Genomic DNA, 23,267 nt, shown 5'->3' with positions numbered 1-23,267 from the left:
CTACTTCACATAAAAACACTAGTAAAAGATGGAAAACCCCATCGCTCCCTTCCCCCAATGCTGCTGATGCGCTTTCCCGAGCGTTCCTCCGAGGGGAGCTTGTACACTTTCTAGTACTTAAAGCTTTGTGATCCCACATCTTCTTACACATTATGTAGTAACAGAGAATGCTGGAAAGTTTGCACCCACTTTGAGGAGGAAAATATCTACCGTGCCTTGCTGAACTTCAGAAATCACCTTTGAAAATGTGTTTGTCTTAAATAATAATGGCCTCAAAGTAAATTTCCCATTTTTTCCAAAAGTATCCGCAGAGATGTATGACTTTTTTTTGTTTTCTTTTTTGGTTATATGGAATGAGTTACCCAAGGTTCCTGCTTTTCCCAGTTATTCCCAACCTAAGCGTTGCTTTGGTTAAAGACCGAACACTCAGTTGTCTGGGGAAGTGAGTCTTTTGAATGTAGAAAGATTAGTTTTTTCCTTTTACTCCCAGTCTGAACTGCAAGCTACACGCACTAAGATGGGCTTGCTTCTTCAAGCACTTAATAGTCAAATGGGAGGGATCTAAACATGGAGGAAAACTTCCTATACAAATATACTATATTTGATTAATGGTGAAATATTCCTTAGTTTCTCCTGTCATCTTCTTGGATACTTTTAGTTAAAAGCCGTGTGCATGGCTGATTAGGATTTTATATATCGGTAAGCAAATTTTAAAATGCTAATAAATCTTTCAAATATTTATTTTCACATTTATTACAGCTCCACATCTAGAGGCAATATTTCTAGGTTTTTTTGGAGCATGTCAAGTCCTTACATAACCATCATCCATCTCTGTCATACTAGCAACAAAATGAGGAGAGGTTTTTTTTTTTTCCTTCTATGCGTTAAGGGTGTTTTTAATATTGCATTAATATAGTGTTTAACTTGCTGCTTGCGGAGTTAAGAAAAGCTTATGTGTGTTTTCTCTGCCTGCCTTTCTTGGGGGTAGGGGCACTTAGAGGATGCTAAGATAACACAAGGTGAAACTTTCTTTCACAGCGACGATGCAGTTCAGGATACACTACCGTCCCTCATTAGTTTAAGAGTCAAGGTCTAATGTGAGCACACATCATCCTCTGGACATGTTTTTCAAAGGCATCGGACAAAATGGTAAAAGGTTCCTAGATCTTTGCTTAACAAGAACCTTGTATAATTATAGAGATACACAAATAAAAAGTATTATTATCACAGCAGAAACTGGCATTCTCAGTGCAATAATTTGATTCATAAAGCAGTTCACAAAAGCAAGGTTATTGAAGTTAAGGATGGTGGGGGTGGTGAGTGGAGAGATAGCAAACCCTAATTACAACCCCATTGTCCTCGTGTTCCCTGGCACATATGGCCATTTAATCACGGAGTGTGACAACCTTGGCAGATGTTGCCAAACCTGGTTATTGATATAAATTGCTATTCTCATGTGTAAGTGCCCCAGCAAAGAGTTAAAACAATGTCTGTACTCACCCAAAGGGACATAAAGGTCCACACTAACATCTGTGGCGACAAGACAAAATGATACAGAACTAAGGTGGTTGCCTCATTCCCTCTGCATAAGGAAACAGCAGTGGCTGGAAACACCCAAACCAAGAATAAGAGAAAGTCTCCCTGTGGGAATGTAAATTGGTATTTTCACTCCAGAAACCGATTTACTGGTTTCTATTAAAATGGAAAATGTGCACAGCCTATGACCAAACAGTTCTACTTCTAATGTTTATGCCAACAAAACATATGCATAAGCTGTGTTCATGGGCATAATTGCGCCACTGCTTGTAACAGGAATAAAATACAAGAAATTAAATATCCATTGGCATAAAAAACACAATATATCATATGTTGGAATACTACGTAGGTGTGAAAAGAATTGACTAAAGCTATATGTGAATAATCTATAGCTATACTGAACATATATATAAATACACACACACAGACACACACATATATGGCTTGTTTTGACTATAAAGAGAATGTGTATGCCATTTTTAAAGTGTGTGTGTGGGGGGGGGGGTCTATACACATATATATAGATTCACATACCTGGAAGAAATCAGTCAAAATGGGTAGTTCCTGGTGGTGGAAATATGAGTGCTTATTATTTTCTTCTTTGTTATTTGAGGTATTTGTCAATTTCCCAAATAGATGTATATATAAGAAAATGGTGGACACCCCTGACCATGTGAACGGTGACAACTTTCATTGTGCCAATGGCATTTTTCTCACTCAGGAACTGCCTTCTCTCTTCAAATGTTGAATGATAAGACCTTCAAAAAAACATCAAGGTTTGGCTTACACTCACCAAACATTTCTGGAAAATTCCAACATCTAATTGCTTCTTCATAGGAAAAATAAATTGCTAAGCCTCAATGCACTAAAGATTTTTATAAAAATTAATCTTATCCTTGAAGTAAAATGCGACATAGATTATCCTTTCTGCTAGAAGTTATGGTAATGACCTACTGAGATCTGCCTCACAATACAGTCATATTGCTTCCTTACCCATTTGAAAATATTTCCCATAGAAAGCACAAAGCAGGTTCCATCTGAAAAAAATAAAATTACATAGCAACCACATTGGTGCTTTATAGGATTAGAAAAGTGGAACCTAATGATTTTCTTCGTCCTGACATCTAATAATCCAGTTGCATCAGGAAAGGTGAGCTTAATGAAGCATATTCAGATGGGAGAGCGTACGATTTATGGCAGACTTGTTGTGGTTATATTCCTAAATGGATCCCATTAGCTCAACATTGGTTGCTGGTAAATGACCACATTTCCTAATAGACAAATGCATGAATCACCTGGGCACAGTTTAGAAGCGTGCTCTACAGAATGGTTCACCTTACAACTTCACTAGGACCAGGTGAATGACTCTCTTTAATGAAGCTTAGCAAACTTTCTTGGAGCAGACTTTTACCACAATTATTGCAAAGGAGCATCCATTCTACCTCCTCGTAATTCAGCATGTACGCAAAACCTATCAAGCACACCAGTGAGAAGAATTTTTTTAATAGTATTACAACAAACATGTATTGCTTTCAACACTTCTTATAATTATAAAACCAATGTGTGTTTATCATGGAAATTTTAGGAAATTTTGGGGAGCATAGGAAAAAAAGTTACTCATTATTTTACCACCCAAAGATAGCCGCATATGATGTTTTATTGCAAATCTGTTTACTTTAGACATTTTTCATTGCATATATAACTAAAAAATCATATTCACACAATACACATTTTATCCTATAAAAAGCCTTATAATATTTTGCACTTTGCAATATGTCATGAAGATTTTCTGCTATAATAAAAAAACCCATCAATTTTGGTATAAGGATACTCAATTTTTTTTCACTTTGTGTTAAATAACACTGAAATGAACATCCTTGTCCATAATGTCAGGAGCTTGTCTCTGTTCATTATCTCAGGGTAAATATCTAGAAGTTAAACTGATGAGTCAAAAAGCAGGCATCATCTTTAGGAATTTAGACATAAGGAACCAGAATACTGGAAAGCTGTACTAATCCTTATTCCCAGTAGTGATATAAAAAGGAACCCATTTCACCCGGGGAACAATTTTGGGCCAACTATTTCATCTTTTGATAACCATCTTCCTGGCTCGGTTCCTTCTTCCGTCCACCTGCCCCAATTGGGCCACCACCCCAATGCATGCTAAAATAGCAGAAAAGAGCTCAAACACAGAAGACAAAGGCGGTAATGGGGAGCAATTTAAATCTAAGCTTATTTAACCTAAGTGGCTGGTGGCTGCCCATTTTGTCTTAATTGCCTTTTAAACTAAAATCAATGTTAAATTACCTGAACAACAGCTTCTGCACAACTGCAAACTGGAAATTCTTTAAGTGCCTCCTCAAAAGCCTTTGGCTCTTGTTTGGCCGATTGACAGGAAAAGAGTCTCTTTCTTCTTCACTGCTCTCCAGCTTTGGACTAGGGGATATGATTCCAGGGTGGACGCTCCTGACCATAGGCACCATGTCTGCTCTGGGATGAGTTGCTCCTTGACATGAAGCCTTCAAAATGAAATCTGGATAATACAAGTTGGGTAACAGTCTTTCCTTTCCTCCATCCCTCTTTTCTTCCTTCCTTCCTCCCTCCCTCCCTCAATTCCTTCCTTCCGTCCTTCCTTCCATCCCCCTTTTCTTCTTTCCTTCCTTCCTCTCTTCTTTCCTTCCTTCTTTCCATCCTTCCTCCCTCCCTTCCTTCCTTCCCACCCATCAACAATGAGAGACTGAACACACAAATGGAAAACAATCAGACTTTATATAAAAATAGAACTCTGACCCAGGATCTGCAGTAACCAGCCTGGTCTCCGCAAATCAGACTTGTAGCAAGTCAGACCACTTCTAACTTCTGTCTCTAGCAACCAGGTCAGGAAGCCAAACAAAAACCCCTATAACAATTGGCTCAAAACCAGCCATGACTTGATTAGTAGCTTCTCTTAATTTTTCTCCCAACTTCCTACCCAGGACAAACCAGAAAAAGCTGAATATGCGCCTCTAACCGGTCACATAGACGGTCCTGCTTCTACCTAATCTACCTGCAGCTCTCCCTAGGCCAAAAGCATCCAAGCAGGACACGCTTTCATTTTCCCTTTTTTCTCCCATAAAGCTTTCCCACTCTTCTGCCCGACTTTGAATCTCTGTCAAAACACAAGTGATGTTGTGTGCTGACGCCCTAGCTACAGCAAACTCTGAAACAGCCTTTGCTTGTTCTCATTTGCTTGGTCTTTTCTTATTTCCACAACAACTCTTTGTTTTCAATACTAAGTTTCGTAAGCAAGATCCACAAAACCCTAGCCCTCATGGAGCTTATGTTCTAGTGGGGAAGACAAACAACACACAAGATAATGACAGATTTTAGTAACTGCTATGAGGGAAATACACCTTGCAATGAGATGGGGGGATAAATGAGGATAGGCACCATAGATAAGATCCTTGGGTTGCTAGGATTTATTGTTACATGGCTCAGCTTCCTTCTTTTGTTTCATTCAAATACTGGTGGAGCCCATGCCGTCTGATTTGCACCGTCAAGCTACAGAAAGAAGACAGACGTGGAAAGAGCCTCGGAGGGTAATGTATGTTCACTAAATAACCAGAACACGAAGCAGACAGGTAGGTGGGACCAGAAATAAGATTCAGATTAAGAGCTGTGAGAGCTAAGAGGCGGGAGGGAAAATTTACTTCCAGATACTATGAGGTGTCTGGGGGCCCTGGAGCAGAAGAGTGGGTGGATAGTGACATAGTTTAGGACATGCTGCTCCAAAACATGGCTCCTTGGCATATGGAATATTTTAAGCTGAAAAAATTTGAGAAATGGCAGGTGCAAGAAGAACTCTGTGACCTCCCCGGTCTCCTTAAAGCAGATCAAAGAGCTCACGTGCGAGGTGCCCTCCCTAATCACGGAGGAAAGGAGTATCATTTTTCCAAAGACAGAGGGACGCCCAGAGGAATCCAAATGAACAGGCCTTGCTAAGGTTCCCCATATTTCCTACCCTTAGCTCAGGTCCCTTTGTCCCATCACGTTTTTCTATGACATTCCGCTCTTTATCATACCTACTACAAAAATGCTCAGGCTTCACTGCTTCTTTGGGTCTTCATCTCTTTACAAAGGCTTCTGTGTCAAGTAAAGCTTATATTAAATAAATTTGCATGCTTTTTTCTTGATAATCAGCCTCTTTTTGTCAGCCCAATTTATAGGGCTCCAGTGGGAGAACCTAAGATGGGTGGAGGAAAAGATTCTTTTCCTCCCCTACAATGGGACGAGGTACATAGATTATTACTGGTATTTCTGAGCGTTACGCCAGCCTAGACATTATAAAGATGAAAGAGGTTTGCTTGGAGAAGCCTCTAAATGGTCATGCTATCTTCTTTGGAGTGATGTTCCCTTCAATTGCCTAAATAGTAAATTGGATAAACAGTTTGGAAGATATAAAGTCATAAAAGTGATCACTCTTTTCCCCAAATTCCCTCACTCCCTAGGTCTTAGCAGTATGTCACCCCACGAAAGAAACAAGGAGATACAACAGGACTTCTAGTTCCAATGACTTGATTTGATCTGGGCCCAGGACAGAATGGAGGTAGAAATCTCATATGCTTGACAGTGTCCTTCACTTAAGGGTTTAGGATATGGGAAGGCTGCTGATGCTATGGGTATGTGTCAGTCAACATCTCCATGCCAATCACTGCTCCCTGACACCTGCAGGGTTTCTTAAAGAAACTGCCTCTCTCACCGCCCCACCTCAACCAGTCACCTTTCCAGGGGCCAGGGTCAGATACAAACTCCTTTCTGGCCAAATTGGAGCGTCTCTTAGAGACACTTTTGGAATTGGGAAAGATGGAGTGGTGAGCTTTGACAGTTGGACTTGGAACATCAGGTAGATTTCATGGTAGGGTCTGATGAGTAGCCGAAAGATGCAGTTCACAGAGAAATAAATAAGTAGACAGAGGTGACCTCTTGAAAGAACAGAGAGGAAGGAGGGGGAGACAGATAAGCAGAAACAAGAGTCTGTTTGGCCCCAGAGAAAGAAAGAAATGGCAAGAGTTGATTTCTTGGCCACTGAAAGCTTTCTTGCCTAGTTCTTCATTCCTTCTCTTCCCTATGTGCTTCTGATGCAAGCCAACTTCCCACAAAGTCCCAGCCACATTCTCCACCCTGCTTGAATCTCTAGACTCAGTTGGGATTGCACAGGACATGGCCAGCCTATAAAGAAGCCCCAAGATCCCTCTGCTTTGCAGAAAAGCAAAATATCCCAATACTAAGATGAATAAACCTCTTCCCTGTGTCTCATGATCTTTCATGAAGCAGAGATGGTGGGCCAGCCTGTCAGAAATGGTTTAAACACTGAGCACTAAAATAAATGCAAATTCTCTGACACTAGAGGTTTTGTCAGGTTCTTTTTTTTTTTTTCCAATTGTGAGCATAAAGATGTCTTCCTATCTAAGAATGTCACTAAAAACATAATTGATTGATTCATTCTTTTAACATTATGTACATGAATGCTCACTGCATTCTATATGAGAATTCCAGAACCCCTGTCAGGACTGGAGATCCAAAGTTGAATAAGTCTATTGACAGAGGTAAATACAAACAAGTATTCCAATATGAAATAGTCTTATAATTACAGGAATAATTGACATAAAGTGTGCTATGCATCTGCTTGGTAAAGGAGGCTTCCTTCTCTGCCTAAGGGCAGAAGGAAGATTTCAGAGAATTCACAGAGATGGTGATGCTTGAGTTGGGTTTTAAAGGATGCACAGGAGTTCGTTCAACATAGTCAGAGGAGAAAGGCATTCTAACCCGAGGAAACCACTTATGCAAAGGAACAGAGGTGTGGCTGTGTGAGCTGATGGACAGAGTAGATGTACGAAGACCAGGCAGTGGAAGTGGCCCTGAATAAAGAACCCTGTATGTCATGCTAAGGAGTTTAGACTCCATTCCTCTACAAAGAAAGTGGAACAGTCAGTGTTAGAAATGTGGGAATGAACCCTTGGAAGCAAGGACATCCACTAGGAGACCCTTGTTATTATTTCGGGCCTAAAGATGATGAAGATTTGCACAAATACATGGCAGTAAAGATATAATGGAAAAGAAGGAGTGGATAAATATTTTATAAATAGAATTGGCAGGATTCATTGAATGACTGACTGGAAGACACACATGGGTGAGGATGGTTCAAAAAAACACAAAAAGTCAAGGTCAACCCCTAGATCTGTGTTACAAGTTATTGATCTGTGACACCAATGGCCAAGTTCAGGAGCATCAGATAAAGACTTGGAAAAGACAAGAGGCTCATTTTGGCGATGGTGAGTCGGGTATAGCTGTGGAATCTCTGGATGGAGCTATCCAAGAGGTCTGGGACTCTGGGGGGCAGAAGACCATCTGGATTTCATGAGCATAAAGAGATAAGCCATGGGCATAGACGAGGTGATCTTGGAAGAAGAGGTAGGCTCTGATGTTAGATATTATTAATGTCCAAGGCAACCCAGTAGGATGCAGTTGCTAATCAAGTCCTGAAATACATTTGAATAATTACACGGAAGACAGACTTTGCCATATCTATTCTTTCATATAACAGTATAGTCACACATTTAATATCCATGACTAGCAGTAACATGAACTGAGGTGGTCAAATCTAAGAACTAACAAACTGTTACTGTAACCATGTGGATCAAAGGTTACTTTTCTAACATACTCACTCTCCATCTATCGAGGAAGCACATAATGGGACATGCTCTCTCTAGCAAACAGCCAGCCCTACCTGGATGCAGGAATTTCAGCTATAAACAATATCTAACCAGGTTTCTACATATGGCTATTTAAAATGAATGACAATAGAATAATCATTTAACATTCACTAAACAGACGTCTGTTTGCCAGGCACAAAGTGGATGCTTAATGAGCGTGTGCTAACTTCAGGGCTTACTGTGTGCCAGGTTTGAGTAGGAAATGGAGGTTTCTTTGGGTCACTTTGCTGTCTAGAATTTGAGCTCAGTTGGCATCATAAAGCTTTATCACCAGTAAGATGGAAGTTATTCACTCGCCAAGAGCTGAGTCCACATGAGACACAATGTAGGATGGTGAGATTCCCATCTCCTACTCTATAGGTCTTGATGAACACTGGAGAATTCCTGACTCCCACCTAGTGAGTCTATGGGGTAAGATGGCATTCTCAGATGCAGGTATGATTCATTCTGCAAGGAGCCCAAAGTTCCAATTCTGGGGAGTCACACTGTAATCTTACTCACGTCCTATGCATTCAACTGAAACACGGGAAGGTAGGAAATGAAAGCAAAGGAAACCAATGTGAACACTACCAGCAATTCCAGGCACATGCGCTGAGGAGTGAGCCTGAGACAGGAGGTGGGAATCTCCTTCTCCCTCCTGGGTTCTCGGTTCTCGGTTCTCAGACGCCCCCCAGAGCAGGTGCAGCTCATCTCACCCAGTGTGGCTCGCTTTTAAAGCTACATCTTTTCCGCATAGCACAGCCCCTAAAAGCAAATCAACACCTCATCTGGTGCCAAAGAAGAAATCCATTTCAGATCTGGATTAAAAGTTGGTTCTGTTGGTTTCTTAAAGAGACGATAGGTTGGGCTTCCATTTGAGACCTTCCGAAGGGATTGTCAATAGGAGTGCTTGAATCTACATCTTGTTGTATCTTCAGAACTTTACCAGCACATGAGAGACAACAATTTTATTAGTTCCTAGGACCTGATCTTGCTGCAAGCCCTTGGGGATTACTTCGTTCTTTTTCCCTTCTACTTTTCAATATTTTACCCCAGCACTTTCTTTTCTCTTTTTGCCCCTCTGCTTTCTTTTCCACCAGAATCTCTAATATCCTCTTGACAAAACTCTGCCACTGTCCTTCACACAGCTGACGTCCACATGCAGTTGCGATGCATGCCATACGTGCTCTTTCTATCTGTTCTCGTTGCCCATGGAGTAGGAGAAGACCTTCTCAAGGGTCAAAAAAAATGCCCCAGACCACTTCCAAATCCTGGGACTTCTGGTCCGTGAGAAAAGTTAGAGGGAAGAGAAGGAGATGACTGAGCAAGAGAAGAAAAATTAGGGCATATTTTAAAAGTTGATGCTGAACGTTTGAATGTTTTAACACAGACAACACACAAATAAAATGATTTTATTTGTCTTTGCAAAGCCAAAACCAAAAAAACAAAAGTCATTTAAGGATTATTTAACAGATGAGAACTTTTGGGTGTCCCATTAGAATTGTTGATGAAAGAGGAGGTAGTTTACCAATCACAGTTTGAGTGACAACGACGTGTCATTCATGATTTCTGGACCTAATTCCGTTTTAAATGTCCTGCTGCAGATGGCAATGGCCTAAACTATAATTGTGCTCTTTACAAAATCATTTCAGGGGTTGTAAAAAGTAATAATTTTTGCATAACAAGCAGTGTGGTCCAACAGTGGGACACAAGTTTCAAGCTGTACAGTGAGTTGCAATTCTGAATCTTGCAATTCTGCCAGTGTATATGGATGACTTACCATAACTCCTTATTTGTGAACAAGTAAAAATCTAAACAATAGGCCTTTATAATCAAGAGACATAAGCCAAATAGCCTTGCAATGTTCCAAACCATTCCTACCCCCACCAGAGTGTGGGAAGCACTGGACATCTACCTCGTGCAGTAAAGACACAACTTCAAAGAAGAATCGTTTGCAAAGAAAAACACCCACCCCACCCCTCTACACATACCTTCTATGCTCATTCCCCCACGTCCCAGACCTGGATACAAATAAACTCTTGTTTCCTTAGGGCCTCTTCTTTCCTAGCTCGAAAGGTAAAGGATGCTCTGGCCATAAGATGACTATTCCAGATATTTTTTGAAAAAAAAAAAGCTTAGGGGGCTGGTCCCATGGCCTAGTGGTTAAGTTCGGTGCATTCCACCTTGGCAGCCCGGGTTTGGTTCCTGGGCACAGATCTACACCACACTTGGTGGCCAGTGACCCACCTACAAAACAGAGGAAGATTGGCACAAATGTTAGCTCGGGGCAAATCTTCCTCAGAAAAAAACAAAAGCAATCAAACAAAAACACTTACTCTGGGATTTTCCTATTAACCCTTTTATTGACCATGTTCTACTGTCTTGACAAACCAGATAGTTTCATTAGCAAATAACTTAACTTCAAATAACATAAACTTCATTAAGAAGTTTATGGAAAAATTGAAACTGCTTTTGTGTGGTGTTATAATTGACTGGTCTGCAAAGTTTCCGCTGTAAGTACCCCTAACTAATGGCAGAGGAGGCCTAAGCCTTATCCACAGAGTTGTAGAGCCAGAGCTGGAAGAAGCCAACGGCATGTAAATGATGTCTGATGTCTCATATTCTCTCTTAAAAATTCACGTGCATTTGTTTTATTTTACCCTTATATTTGTTTGCATTTAATATAAAACATAACATGTTCCCTCCCAGAGCTTTGAGCAAAATTGATGTTCCAGGAGACAAGCTCCCTGTCCTCCGTGGCTAAGGATCTCAGTCTTGCCAAGTTGTGCTTATAGCAGGTATAAAGACTGCAGTTTAGGAAACCCAGTTATTTTAAAGTCACCTTGCCTGGATATTTATGTATGTCATTGTACTCAACAGCAACAAAAATTATTATTAAAATGACAATAACAACACTACTAAAAATAAGCACCATATTAATGTAACCTAAGTTCCTGATGTGGCTACAATACTTTACATATAATAATCCATTTCATCCATAATAGTTGAAAAGGTGTTCAACATCACTAATCACCAGGGAAATCAAAACCGCAATGAGGTGTCACCTCACACCTGTTAGAATGGCTACTATCAAAAAAACAAAAGATAACAAGTGTTGGTGAGGATGTAGAGAAAAGAGAACCCTTGTGTACTGTGGGTGGGAATGTAAATTGGTGCAGCCACTACAGAAAACAGTACTGAGGTCGCCCAAAAAATTAAAAATAGAATTACCATTTGATCCATCAGTCTCACATCTGGGTTTGTATCCAAAGGAATTGAAGTTAGGATCTCGAAAGGATATTTGCCATGTTCATTGAAGCATTAGTCACAATAGCCAAGTCATGGAAACAACCTAAATGTCCACTGACGGTTGAATGGATAAAGAAAATGTGGTATATACATACAACAGAATATTATTCAGCCTTAAAAAAGAAGGAAATCCTGACATTTGCAACAACATGGGTGGAGCTGCAGGACATGATGCTGAGTGAAATAAGCCAGATGCAGAAGAACCAATACTACATATCCCACTTTTATGAGGAATCTAAACAACCAAACTCATAGAACCAGGTGTGAGGGGAGGAAGAAATGCTGGTCACAGGGTACAAAGTTTCACTTATACAAAATGAATAAGTTCTGCAGCTCTGTACAACCTAGGGCCTGTAGTTAACAATGCTGTCCTGCATACTTAAAAGTTGGCTAAGAGGGTAGATCATATGTTAAGTGATCTTACCACAAAAGAAAAAAGTATTAAAAAAAATAAGAGAATAGGAGGAAATTTTTGGAGGTGATAGATAAGTTTTCGACCTTGACTGTGGTTATCATTCCACAGTTGTGTACTTATCTCCAAACTCATCAAGTTGTGTACATGAAATATCTACAACTTTTGCACGTCAATCCTACCTCCGCAGAGTGGTTTAAAAAATAAAACAGATTAATTAAACCTTATTCTATTACTAAATGTAATTCATACAAAAATTAATTAATATAAATTATTAAATCAACTGCATTTAATTATATTAGAGTCAACATAGAGTGGGAACACTGGTCCCCAATAAAAACTGTTGCAGTTTCTATCTCTCTCTGCCTAGAAATCAATCTGAATAGATTCCATTGTTTTTTCTTCACTTATTCTATAGTCACATTGCTAGATTGTAAGTATTAGCATCCACCTTGAACAATACGCTATTATTCAAAGTAAGAGAGCCTAGCCTGGTTCAAAGTAGCTTAGAAAGTTAATCAGAAGGATGAAACTCAGACTGGAGCCTCTTGGGTGCGTGTTATGCACATTCTTTATCCCTTGATTTCCCATCCCAGAGAGATTCTTCTCATGAACTTGGCAACAGGACAGAGAAACGATATGTCTAATCATCTTACACACCCAGCAGCCATCAGCTCAAATTCAGACATGTCTAAGTTTGAATTCTGGCTCTGGGAAGTTCCAAGAAATTTGGCGAGTTATTTTAATCCTCCTGAACACCCATTTCCTCGCCTTTAAAATGGGTTTAATACCAACCCGTTCAGATGGTTGCTGAGAGGATTATAAACTCAAATAACATATGTTAAAGTGCCTAGCAGAGTAACTCAGATATAGGAGGCATTTTTGAATGTTTGAAAAATAAACCAGTGATGTTAAGATGTACTCAAGGAGATGATAACCACTGACGATTTTGGATCTTTTAAAGTTCTTTTTTGGTTGAGCTAAGGATTAGCTAGAAAGTTTAAAGGACACACACACACATACTCACTCACGCACAAATATATATAGTTTTCAAGTCTTTTATTGGTATAGCACTGACAATTCAAACTTCAGTCTAAATCAGGATCAGGAAACTTTTGTGTGTGTGTGAGGAAGATTGGCCATTGCCAGCTGTCAATCTTCCTCGTTTTGCTTGAGGAAGATAGTCCTCAAGGTAGCATCTGTGCCAATCTTCCTCTATTTTTATATGTAGCATGGTGTCACAGCACGGCCTGATGAATGGGGTGTACGTCCGCCCCAGGATCTGAACTGGCGACCACCAGGCCACCGAAGCAGAGCATGCAAACTCAACCGCGACGCCACTGGGCCAGCCCCAGGAAACTTTTTCTATAATGGGTCAGATAGTAAATATTTTCTGTTCTGTGGGCCAAAAGGTCTTTGTTGCAACTGCTCAACTCTACCCTTTTAGCACAAAAGCAGACGCAGACAATATGGAAACAAACGAACATGGCTGTGTTCCAATACATGTCACTGAAGAAGATACGTATTTCCAGAAGTGAGAAGGCTCTGGTGTGAATGTACCTTAAAAGCGCAGGTGAAGATGCCACCATTTTACTTTCTATGTAGATTTCAGAAATTGAGCCCTAGGAACTCAAGGGGTGAGTCTTGCCAAACTCTGCCAGGCCAGAAATGACAATGAAAGATAGGTCGTAAAGGATGGAATGAAATCATTGTGTTATCTTGACTCTTATAGCTCATCTCCACTATCAAAATAAAGAACAGAGTCTTTGTGTGCAGAAAGTATAGGGAGAGTGTTCTGCATCTCCCTAGCAAATAAAACACACAAATAAAAAACACCACCAGAACTCACTCCACCACTTTTTATCTTTCGAAATAACCTACTCTGCTTCCCTCTGCAAACATATAAAGTGTCAGACAACCACTTTGCCTGGGCAAAAGCCTACTCATAAAAGGACAAGAGGATAAAGATTAAAAGTAGACATAAAGGGTAATTCTGTAAGAGCAACAGTTGCACATGTGTCCAGGGCCTTGGGGTTTATAGGACACTTTATATACATTCTCTGTTATTTACTTATCATGGCAATCAGGATAGGTATGGAGACCGTGACTATTACGCCCACTGACAAAAGAAGATATGGACCTGCCAGAGCTGGCGAGCCCCTTGCCAGGGGGTAACAGAGCTAATAAATGATGGTTTAAGAACCAACCCCAGAATCTTGGAGGCCTCATTCTCCTTCTGCCATCTACAACTTCCTCTTTTTAATGCACTGTGATCCAGTCAACTTGACTTAAACAAACATTGCAGGAAGGAGAAAAGGTGAAATACATTCAGCGAAGTGATTAATGCTGTGGCTGAGTAATTAATGTTTTGAATATGAGCTGTAATCCATATGGAAGGTGTAATCAAAACAGGAGAGAGGTGACCTGCCCACTCTAGGATGAACCTCTGCAAAATACTAACCATGGCAGTGATTGTAGGTCCAAATCTTCATTGACGAGCTATTTTTTTACATTAAAAAAATTGTTTTTGGTGTTAAAATGTATACTTGCCCCCCTTTCAAATGTTGGGCCAATGTGTGGCTAGACAACAATTTTGTAATCAGTCCACTACTAACATACATTAAACCGGGATATGATTTTGATATTATAAATAATGCTACAGTGAACTCTTTCCCACATGCCCTTTTGCGCACTGGTGTGCCTATTTTAAAAAGATAAACTGATTCAAAATATATGTAGGGTTAACTAATGAAAGAGGCATTGCCGGATAAAACTGTATTTTTTTATATACACAGCTCTTCAAAGGTTAAACCCATTTACAGTCCCACTATTGGTCTATGAGGATTTTTGTTACCTCACAGTCTTGCCAAAATTGGCTACGAACAATTTTGTTAATCTTTGCCAAGTCAAGGTGTAAAAATGGCATGCCATTGTTATTTTAATTCGTATTTCTCTGAACACCGACATTTAGGTGCAGCAGTTAAAGCTGGCCCTCCCTTGGATGAGAGAGTTGCCTTCACCTCAACAGCTGAAATTTGATGAAGGGCTGGTGACGATGACAGGAGAACATGCAACAATGACTGCATGTAAAGGGTGGAATGAATTTCCAGAAATGATATGGAAGTTTGAATCACATTGAATCCAGTGTGGTGAATGTGACCAGTTTTGGATTATCAGGGGGCCTGCCTTCCCTCTTGGAACAGCATTTTTTCTTGGTGGCGTCTGTCTCTCAGGGAGGGTGACCCAACAGACTGGATGGTTCCTGTAAAGTTGACTGTACCCTTAGTTCATGGTAGACATGCAAGCAAGCCTAGCTATGGAGGAACTCACATCCCTCTGACAATGGGGATTGTTCTAGTGATGGGCATGTGACCCCGTGCTTTACAGTCAGAGAATAAGAGGAAACCTGGCACAATAAGTAAGCATCTTCCCCCTTTATAATGGCAGAGCCAACCTAAACATAGTGGTAATACAGCCCCAGTGACATACAGAGAGACACCCAGTCCTGGTTACATCATTTGAGCTTCTGGATCCAGTAAACTTACAGTAATTCCTGGAGTTTTCAGTTCTGAAAGTTAATATTCTTCCTTTTTGCTTAGACTAGTGTGGGTGGGGTTTCTGCCACTTATGCCCAAAAGAAACCTAACCGGTACATCAGTTCAAAAAGCTTCTGAGCCCAAATATTACCTGCCCAGCACTTTAAAGCAGGGAATTCTTGTCATTCCAATGTCATTCCACAGGATCATGCCAAGGCTGAAGGGCATTAAAGAGCAAAACTCTAATACACAACAGGAAATAAATAGTTGAATGGAACAAATAAAGAGTACAGAAATGGTGGTGTGTGTGTGTGTTTGCGTGTGTGTGTGTATGGCTTCTGTACTTATATATATACACGAGTTAGTGGAAATGGTGCAATATTCAATAAATGGTGTTGGGTCAGCTGAATAACCTTTTCAAGAAAAATAATGCATGCTAGATTACATACTTAATTTTGAAAAATCAAATTCAAGGTAAAGTAAAAAATCCAAAGATAAAGCATAAAAATATAAATTATTATAAGAAAATATGAGGCTATTTTGTTTTGCTTTTGATTTTGCTTTGCTTTTTTAAAAATTTTTATTGAGTTAATGATAGTTTACAATCTTGTGCAATTTCAGTTGTACATTATTGTTTGTCAGTCATGTTGTAGGTGCACCTCTTCACCCTTTGTGCCCACCCCCTACCCCACCTTTCCCCTGGTAGCCACTAATCTGTTCTCTTTGTCTACATTTTTAAATTCCTCATATGAGTGGAGTCATACAGAGATTGTCCTCCTCTATCTGGCTTATTTCACTTAACATAATTCCCTCAAGGTGCATCCATGTTGTTGCAAATGGGACGATTTTCTTCTTTTTTACAGCTGAGTAGTATTCCATTGTATATATATACCATATCTTCTTTATCCAATCATCTGTTGATGGGCACTTAGGTTGCTTCCACGTCTTGGCTATTCTAATTAATGCTGCAATGAACATTGGGGTGCATAGGACTTTTGGAATTGTTGACTTCAAGCTCTTTGGACAGATACCCAGTAGTGGGATAGCTTGGTGTATGGTAGTTCTATTTTTAATTTTTTGAGGAATCTCCATACTGTTTTCCATAGTGGCTGCACCAGTTTGCATTCCCACCAGCAGTGTATGAGGGTTCCTTTTTCTCCAGAACCATAAGAGGCTATTTTTATAAAAGTTGGATAGGGGAGGGATAGCTCCTTAAGTCATTAATAAAAGTGATCACACGGGGCTGACCCCGTGGCCGAGTGGTTAAGTTCGCGCGCTCCGCTGCAGGCGGCCCAGTGTTTCGTTAGTTCGAATCCTGGGCGCGGACATGGCACTGCTCATCAGACCACGCTGAGGCAGCGTCCCACATGCCACAACTAGAAGAACCCACAACGAAGAATACACAACTATGTACCGGGGGGGCTTTGGGGAGAAAAAGGAAAAAAAAAATTAAAAATCTTTAAAAAAAAAAAGTGATCACACAAAAATTAAACTTTTATATGTCAAAAGACCCTATAGATAAAGTCAAAAGGCAAAGGACAGCATGCGTTCCTAACAAATATAACTGACCAAGGTGAACAGCTATAGCATACAAAGAATTCCTACAAATTAACAAGAAAAAGATACACTGATTGAAAATGGATAAAGATTGCACATAAGTGATTCATACAGGATGAAAGGTATTGTGTATCATATATTGTGCCGTAAAGGTATTGTGTGGTCAGGAGAATAAAAATTAAAGCAACAATATACAATGCATTATACTCAGTAATTTTTTAAAGATTGCTAATATCCAATGTTGGCCAGGTAGTTTACGGTGTTGAGAAGATTGAAAATTGTTCCAATGCTTTTTGGGTAAAAACCTGGTAATAGTTGTTGAAATTAAAAATTCGCCAAATTTTCACGAATTATTTCATTTCTGGGAATTTATCGAACAGAAAGAAAAAGCAGTAGAATTAAAGACACCTAGACAAAATGTTTATTGCAGCAATGCTTGTTTCATCAGAAGACAAAAACAAACAAATCCAAACTAGAAATAATCTAAAAGCTATCAGTGGGGGGATGAATGAACAAATTATGATGCATCCACATTGCGGAATACTATGCAGCCATTACAAAGGATCAGGTCGATTTTTAATACTGACATGTCAGGCTAACAATCATGCCATGTGAAAAAGGTGAATTACTCAATAAAATGTAGAATACTAGCCTATCTTTAAAAGACATATGTGTGAACAAGTATATTTGTATTAGCAAAGGAGAGAACACAGAGGAACACACACCAACACGTAAATGGGCATTCCATCTCTCCGGGGGTGAGACTGGAGGACTAAAGGGTAGATGGCAGGGGCCACCTATTAATTTTACTTTAGATAGTTCCGAGCTGTGTTAATAATTCCAAAACCATGCACTATTTTTTAAATTCAAATGACTAAAAGATTTTTTAAATGATAAAATTGTCTGTGGAACTTTCCAATAAAAATGTTTTCAAAAAGGAAACAGAAAGGGAAGGTAGTTGGTCTTATAACCCATCTGCCCAATTTTCATTTGTTCTCTGCCTCTAGGAAAATGCATCCTGTGGAACATTAAATGTACAAGTCTCTTGGCATTAATCCAGTCGGAGCTTGCCCCACTGAAAGTGAATACAGACTGCTTAACAAAGCATAATTAAATGCACCGAACAACTAAAATATCCATATAATTACCACAAAGCTGATATAATTGCATACATCCTTTTATTGGATGATATTATTGTCCCTACATAAGCACAAAGATAGCTTAAACAGAAAAATCCTCCCAGCTCTTTGATGCACCTAAAATTATCTGATTAATCTGCAGAATGCCACTGGGGAAAAAATAATTTATTAAAAATCTGTCAAAACGGACTCAAATTATTAAATTCCCATTTGGAGACATAGTCATTCCTTCCTTTAAGCAAAAAGAAAAGAAAAAAGAAAGAAAAAGAAAAAAGAAAAAACCTGAAATTCCAAATTACAATAAAACATTTCCGTTTTATCTAGCTAAGCAAGTGTTGTGCTGGATTATTTGTTGTAATGTTGTTTATTTTATTTTATTTTTTAGTTATTTAGACTTTATGTTTTAGAGCAGTTTTAGGATCACAGTAAAATTAAGAGCAAGGTAACAGAGAGTTCCCACATACCTCCTGTGCCCACACATGCACAGCCTCCCCCTTTATCAACATCCCCCACCAGAGTGGGGCATTTGTAACAACTGATGAACTCACATGGGCCAATCATTATCACCAGAAGTCCGTAAATTACATTAGGGGTTCAGACTTGGTGTTGCACATTCTGTGTGTTTGGACAAATGTATAATGACATGTACCCTCATTATAGTATCACACAGAGTAGCTTCATGGTTCTAGAAATCCTCTTTGTTCTGCCTCTTCATCCCTCTCTCTCCCTTTACCCTGGCAATCACTGATCTTTCTATTGACTCCATGGTTCCTCCTTTTCCAGAACATCATATAGCTGGCATCATAAAGTCTGTAGTCTTTTCAGATTGGCTCTTTCACTTAGTAATAGGCATTTAAGTTTCTCGCATACCTTTTCATGAACGGATAGCTCATTTCATTTTGTACTAAATAATATTCCATTGTCTGGACTCATCAGAGTTTATCTATCCATTCAGCTACTGAAGGACATCTTGGTTGCTTCCAGGTTTTGGGACTTATGAATAAAGCTGTTCTAAACATCCACGTGTGGGTTTATGTGTGGATGTCAGTTTTCAGCTCCTTTGAGCAAACACCAAGGAGAACGATTGCTGGATCGTATGCTAAGAGTATGTTTGGTTTTGTAAGAAACCACCAAACTGTCTTCTAAAGTGGTTGTACCATTTTGCACTCCCACCAGCAGTGTGTGAGAGGTTTCCTGCTCCTCCGCATCCTCATCAGCACTTGGTGTCGTCAGTGTTCTCGATTCCGGCCCTTCTCATAGGTATGTCATAGTATCTCATTGTTGTTTTAATGTCCATTTTCAAATCTTGTTTATTTTGCCAAAAAAAAAAAAAAAAAAGCAAAACAAGACACCAAACCTCAAATAAAAACAGCCTGAAAGATGATTGATAGGGACATGGTTAAACAAATTATAGTAACCTATGTTATGGGCTAAACTGCATACCCCTAAAATGTACATGTTGAATTCCTAATCCTTAGTACCTCAGAATGTGGCTGTATTTGGCGATAGGGTCTTTAATTTAGTTAAAATGAGGTTATGTGGATGGGCCTTAATCCAATATGACTGGTATCCTCGTAAGCAAAGGAGACTAGCAGACAGACACACACAGAGGGAAGACCATGTGAAGACATAAGGAGAAGATGACCATCTACAGGCCAAGGGGAGAGGCCTTAGAAGAAACCAACCCTGTTGACACCTTTATCTCAGACTGCCAGCCTCCAGAACGCTGAGGAAATAAGTTCCTCTTCTTTAAGCCACCCGGTCTGTGGTACTTTGTTACGGCACCCCAGCAGACTAACGCAACCCACATTATAGAGTATTACAGCCATGCACTGCATAATGAGGTTTTGGTCAACCGCGCACCGCATACACATAAGATTGTGTGGTCATATGGGTGGTCCCATAAGATTAGTATCATATAGCCTAGGTGTGTAATAGGCTATACCATCTAGGTTTGCGTAAGAGCACTCTGTGATGCGGGCACAATGATGAAGTGGCCTAATGATGCATTTCTCAGAACATATCCCCATCGTTGAGCAATGTGTGACTGTAGGCAGCTATTGACAGGAAGGAGCAAGATCTTACAGCACTGACCTTAAGGATATTCACGACATGTGGTTTGCATATACGGAAGTATCCTCAATCTTTAAAGGTATAAGAAGTGCTAGATAAAGGGCAAGTGCTATAAAGGAAAATCTCATGGGCCAGACTGGTAGGTCAGTAGTTTATGAGTTACATAAGCATTTTCTCTCTTAGGTGTCTGCCATTTGAAATAGTTTACGTAATTTTGTAAAATCCTTCATGTACCTCAATTAATATTTAGGGGGTGGGAGGAGGAAACAAAAACTAAAACTCTTTTCAAAGGATGACATTGTAAGCTGAGTATCCTGAATAAAGAAAATATGCTGATCGCTAAACTCCAGTTTCAAAAGCACTGAATTTCTCAGGAAAGCACTAGAAGGAGCACTTATCATCTCTAGGCTGGGAGGCCCTGTGAGCACCATCACAGCCCTCTCAACATCACTTCTTGGGGAGAAAAATAGCGATCCACAGAGGAGAGTGACTTTAACCAGAAATTCTGGGGGATGCTGCTAGAAGAAGGTCTTGCATTTGGCACTATGTTTTGTTCTAAAAATCCACATACATTTCACATTCAATTCTAAAACGTATCTGTGATCGCTTTCACGTAAAATAGTGTTTAAAATTCTTTCCTTCCTTACTTCTAGGTCAAATGAGTGCTCCAAGAGATGTACTTGGTTTTCTCTGTGGCTTGAGGAGCCTCAGGATAATTGCCATGTGGTCAGAGACAGTTTGGCAAGCTCAGGAGATGATACTGGGCATCAATTATTTTATTACTCGGAAATACCGGTGGTCCATGCTCAAGTCACCTGACTGAAGGTGTATTCTGTGATGAAGAGGTGAGAATAATAACTAAAATATTTAGCACCTAGGATATCCCTGGTGTCATGCCAAGTGCTTTCCAAGCAGTTTCTCCCTTAATCCTTCTAATAAGTCAGGGAGTCTGGTACTATGACCATCCTCATTTTAAAGATGGGGAAACTGAGGCTCAGAGGTATTAAGTATATCTTTTTCAAGGTCAAGCCAATAATAAATAGGGGAGCCAGGCTGTGAACACAGGCAGTTCCACAGATCCCAAACCCTTAACCACCACGCATACTCCCTCTGTTACTGAGTGATGTCAACCAGGTTAAAAACTCCATGCTCCAAAGGAACTTCCAAAGCTCAGAATAACACAGAGTTCTGCTGTACAAGGAGGGGTTACGCGCACAGTTACTAACACAAATCCAGTTGCACAAAACTTTTAGTTTCCTTCTCAAATTTCCCAGCATTGGATGTCAAGCGTTCCCATGCCTTCATTTAAAACATGCCCCTAAGAAATCATATCCAGGGATTATTATTTTTTTAGTTTGGAAGACAGAAATCTGTGTACATGTGTGCCTATGCGCATGGCCATGCAGTTCATCTCCAAGAGGGCATTCTGGGCCTCATCTTACTTTGTCTCAGAGTCATCGGTAAACTGCATTGCAGGGGAGAATCTTATGCCCACTTTCTTTTTTAAGGAGCTGAATTTACAACTCCATTCGTAACACCTATCTGCACACAACAATTGGCTAATTATACTCTAGTCATTAAAGCAGATCAAACGATGAAGGACAGCAAATCACTGGGGTCCACATTATCATTCATCCTAGCAGGTAGCAGCACCTACTCCTGTGTCTCAAATGAGACGATAATTTCCAGGATTTCGACTATGCACATAAAATCGGTCCTTAATTGGGAGGCCTTCGAATACCCCCAACAATTTAATGAGTCCTGGGCACTGCGGGAACCGTGATGGGAACTCGAGATCAGATTATTAAAGTTACAGTTGAGACGTCTGGAAAAGCAGTCAGTAATTCACAGTGTATCACGAAAGGTACATTTCTCTCCATGTCAAACCAAAGCTATGGCAGAGGGACTTTCAGAAATTCAAGGTCATCCGAAAAAAACACAAGACCCCAGAGATGAGTCCTGGGTTCCCGTCTTTGTTCATTATGAGTTCTTCTTGAGTTTATCATTCAGTGCCATAGCTTCCATTGGCAAGGGACCCTGTCGTCCTGTAACACAGGCTGCATCACATTCTCCTTGATGCCATCTTCCTTTCACTTCCATGAGACCCAATGTCCTGCTGTTTTAATGGTGCCTAGACGTCTTTATGGATTCTTTATCCTCTGGGAAACCTCTCAATGTTGGAATCCGAAGAGATCTTGGGTCCTCTTTCCTTCTCATTTCAAACTCTACCTAGCTGACCCCATCGATTCCCATGGCTTAAAAACCATCTATACTCCAAGGCTACCGAATATGGCACTAATGCCACTTCAGCTCTGAGTGCCAGATTCATACACTCAACTGCCTACTAGACATCTATTTTCACCTAAGTGTCTTCCAAACATCATATCTACAACTTAATTTGTCATCTTCTCCCTTAGACCCAATATTTTTCCTCTTCCTATTTCTGCCGTCTCATTAAACGTTACCTGCATCCACATGGAATATTCCAGAATGAAACTTGAGAGACCACGTTGCTTTCTCACACCTTCACCCATCATTTACAACTAATCTACAAGTTAAACTGATTCTCCCACCTCCTATCTCATAGATCCATTCAGTTCTCTTCAGTCCCATAGCCATTACTCTCACCCAAAGCTTCCATGATTTTCCACCTGCAACAGCCCCCTAACTGATGTTCCTCTCCCGTCTCCTTCCACCGCAATCCATTCTCCACGCTGCAAAGAGAGTTATCTTTCTAAATGGAAAATTTGATCCACTTCAATGGTTCCCAATTGTCCTGAAAGTAAAAGCTAAACTCCTTAACTTGCCTTAACAGAGCCCTAAGTTATCAGTCCTTACTTATCTCTAGATTCATTGACTGTGTCTTTTCCCCATCATCATCGATAAACTCAAACAGGCGAGCGTACACACACACACACACTGATTACTTTCTGTTCTGACAACATACCATTACCTTCACCACCAGGCCTTTGAA

Source organism: Equus quagga, chromosome 7 (assembly GCF_021613505.1).
Source record: "Equus quagga isolate Etosha38 chromosome 7, UCLA_HA_Equagga_1.0, whole genome shotgun sequence".
Lineage (NCBI taxonomy): Eukaryota > Metazoa > Chordata > Mammalia > Perissodactyla > Equidae > Equus > Equus quagga.
This window is presented reverse-complemented; position numbering follows the sequence as displayed.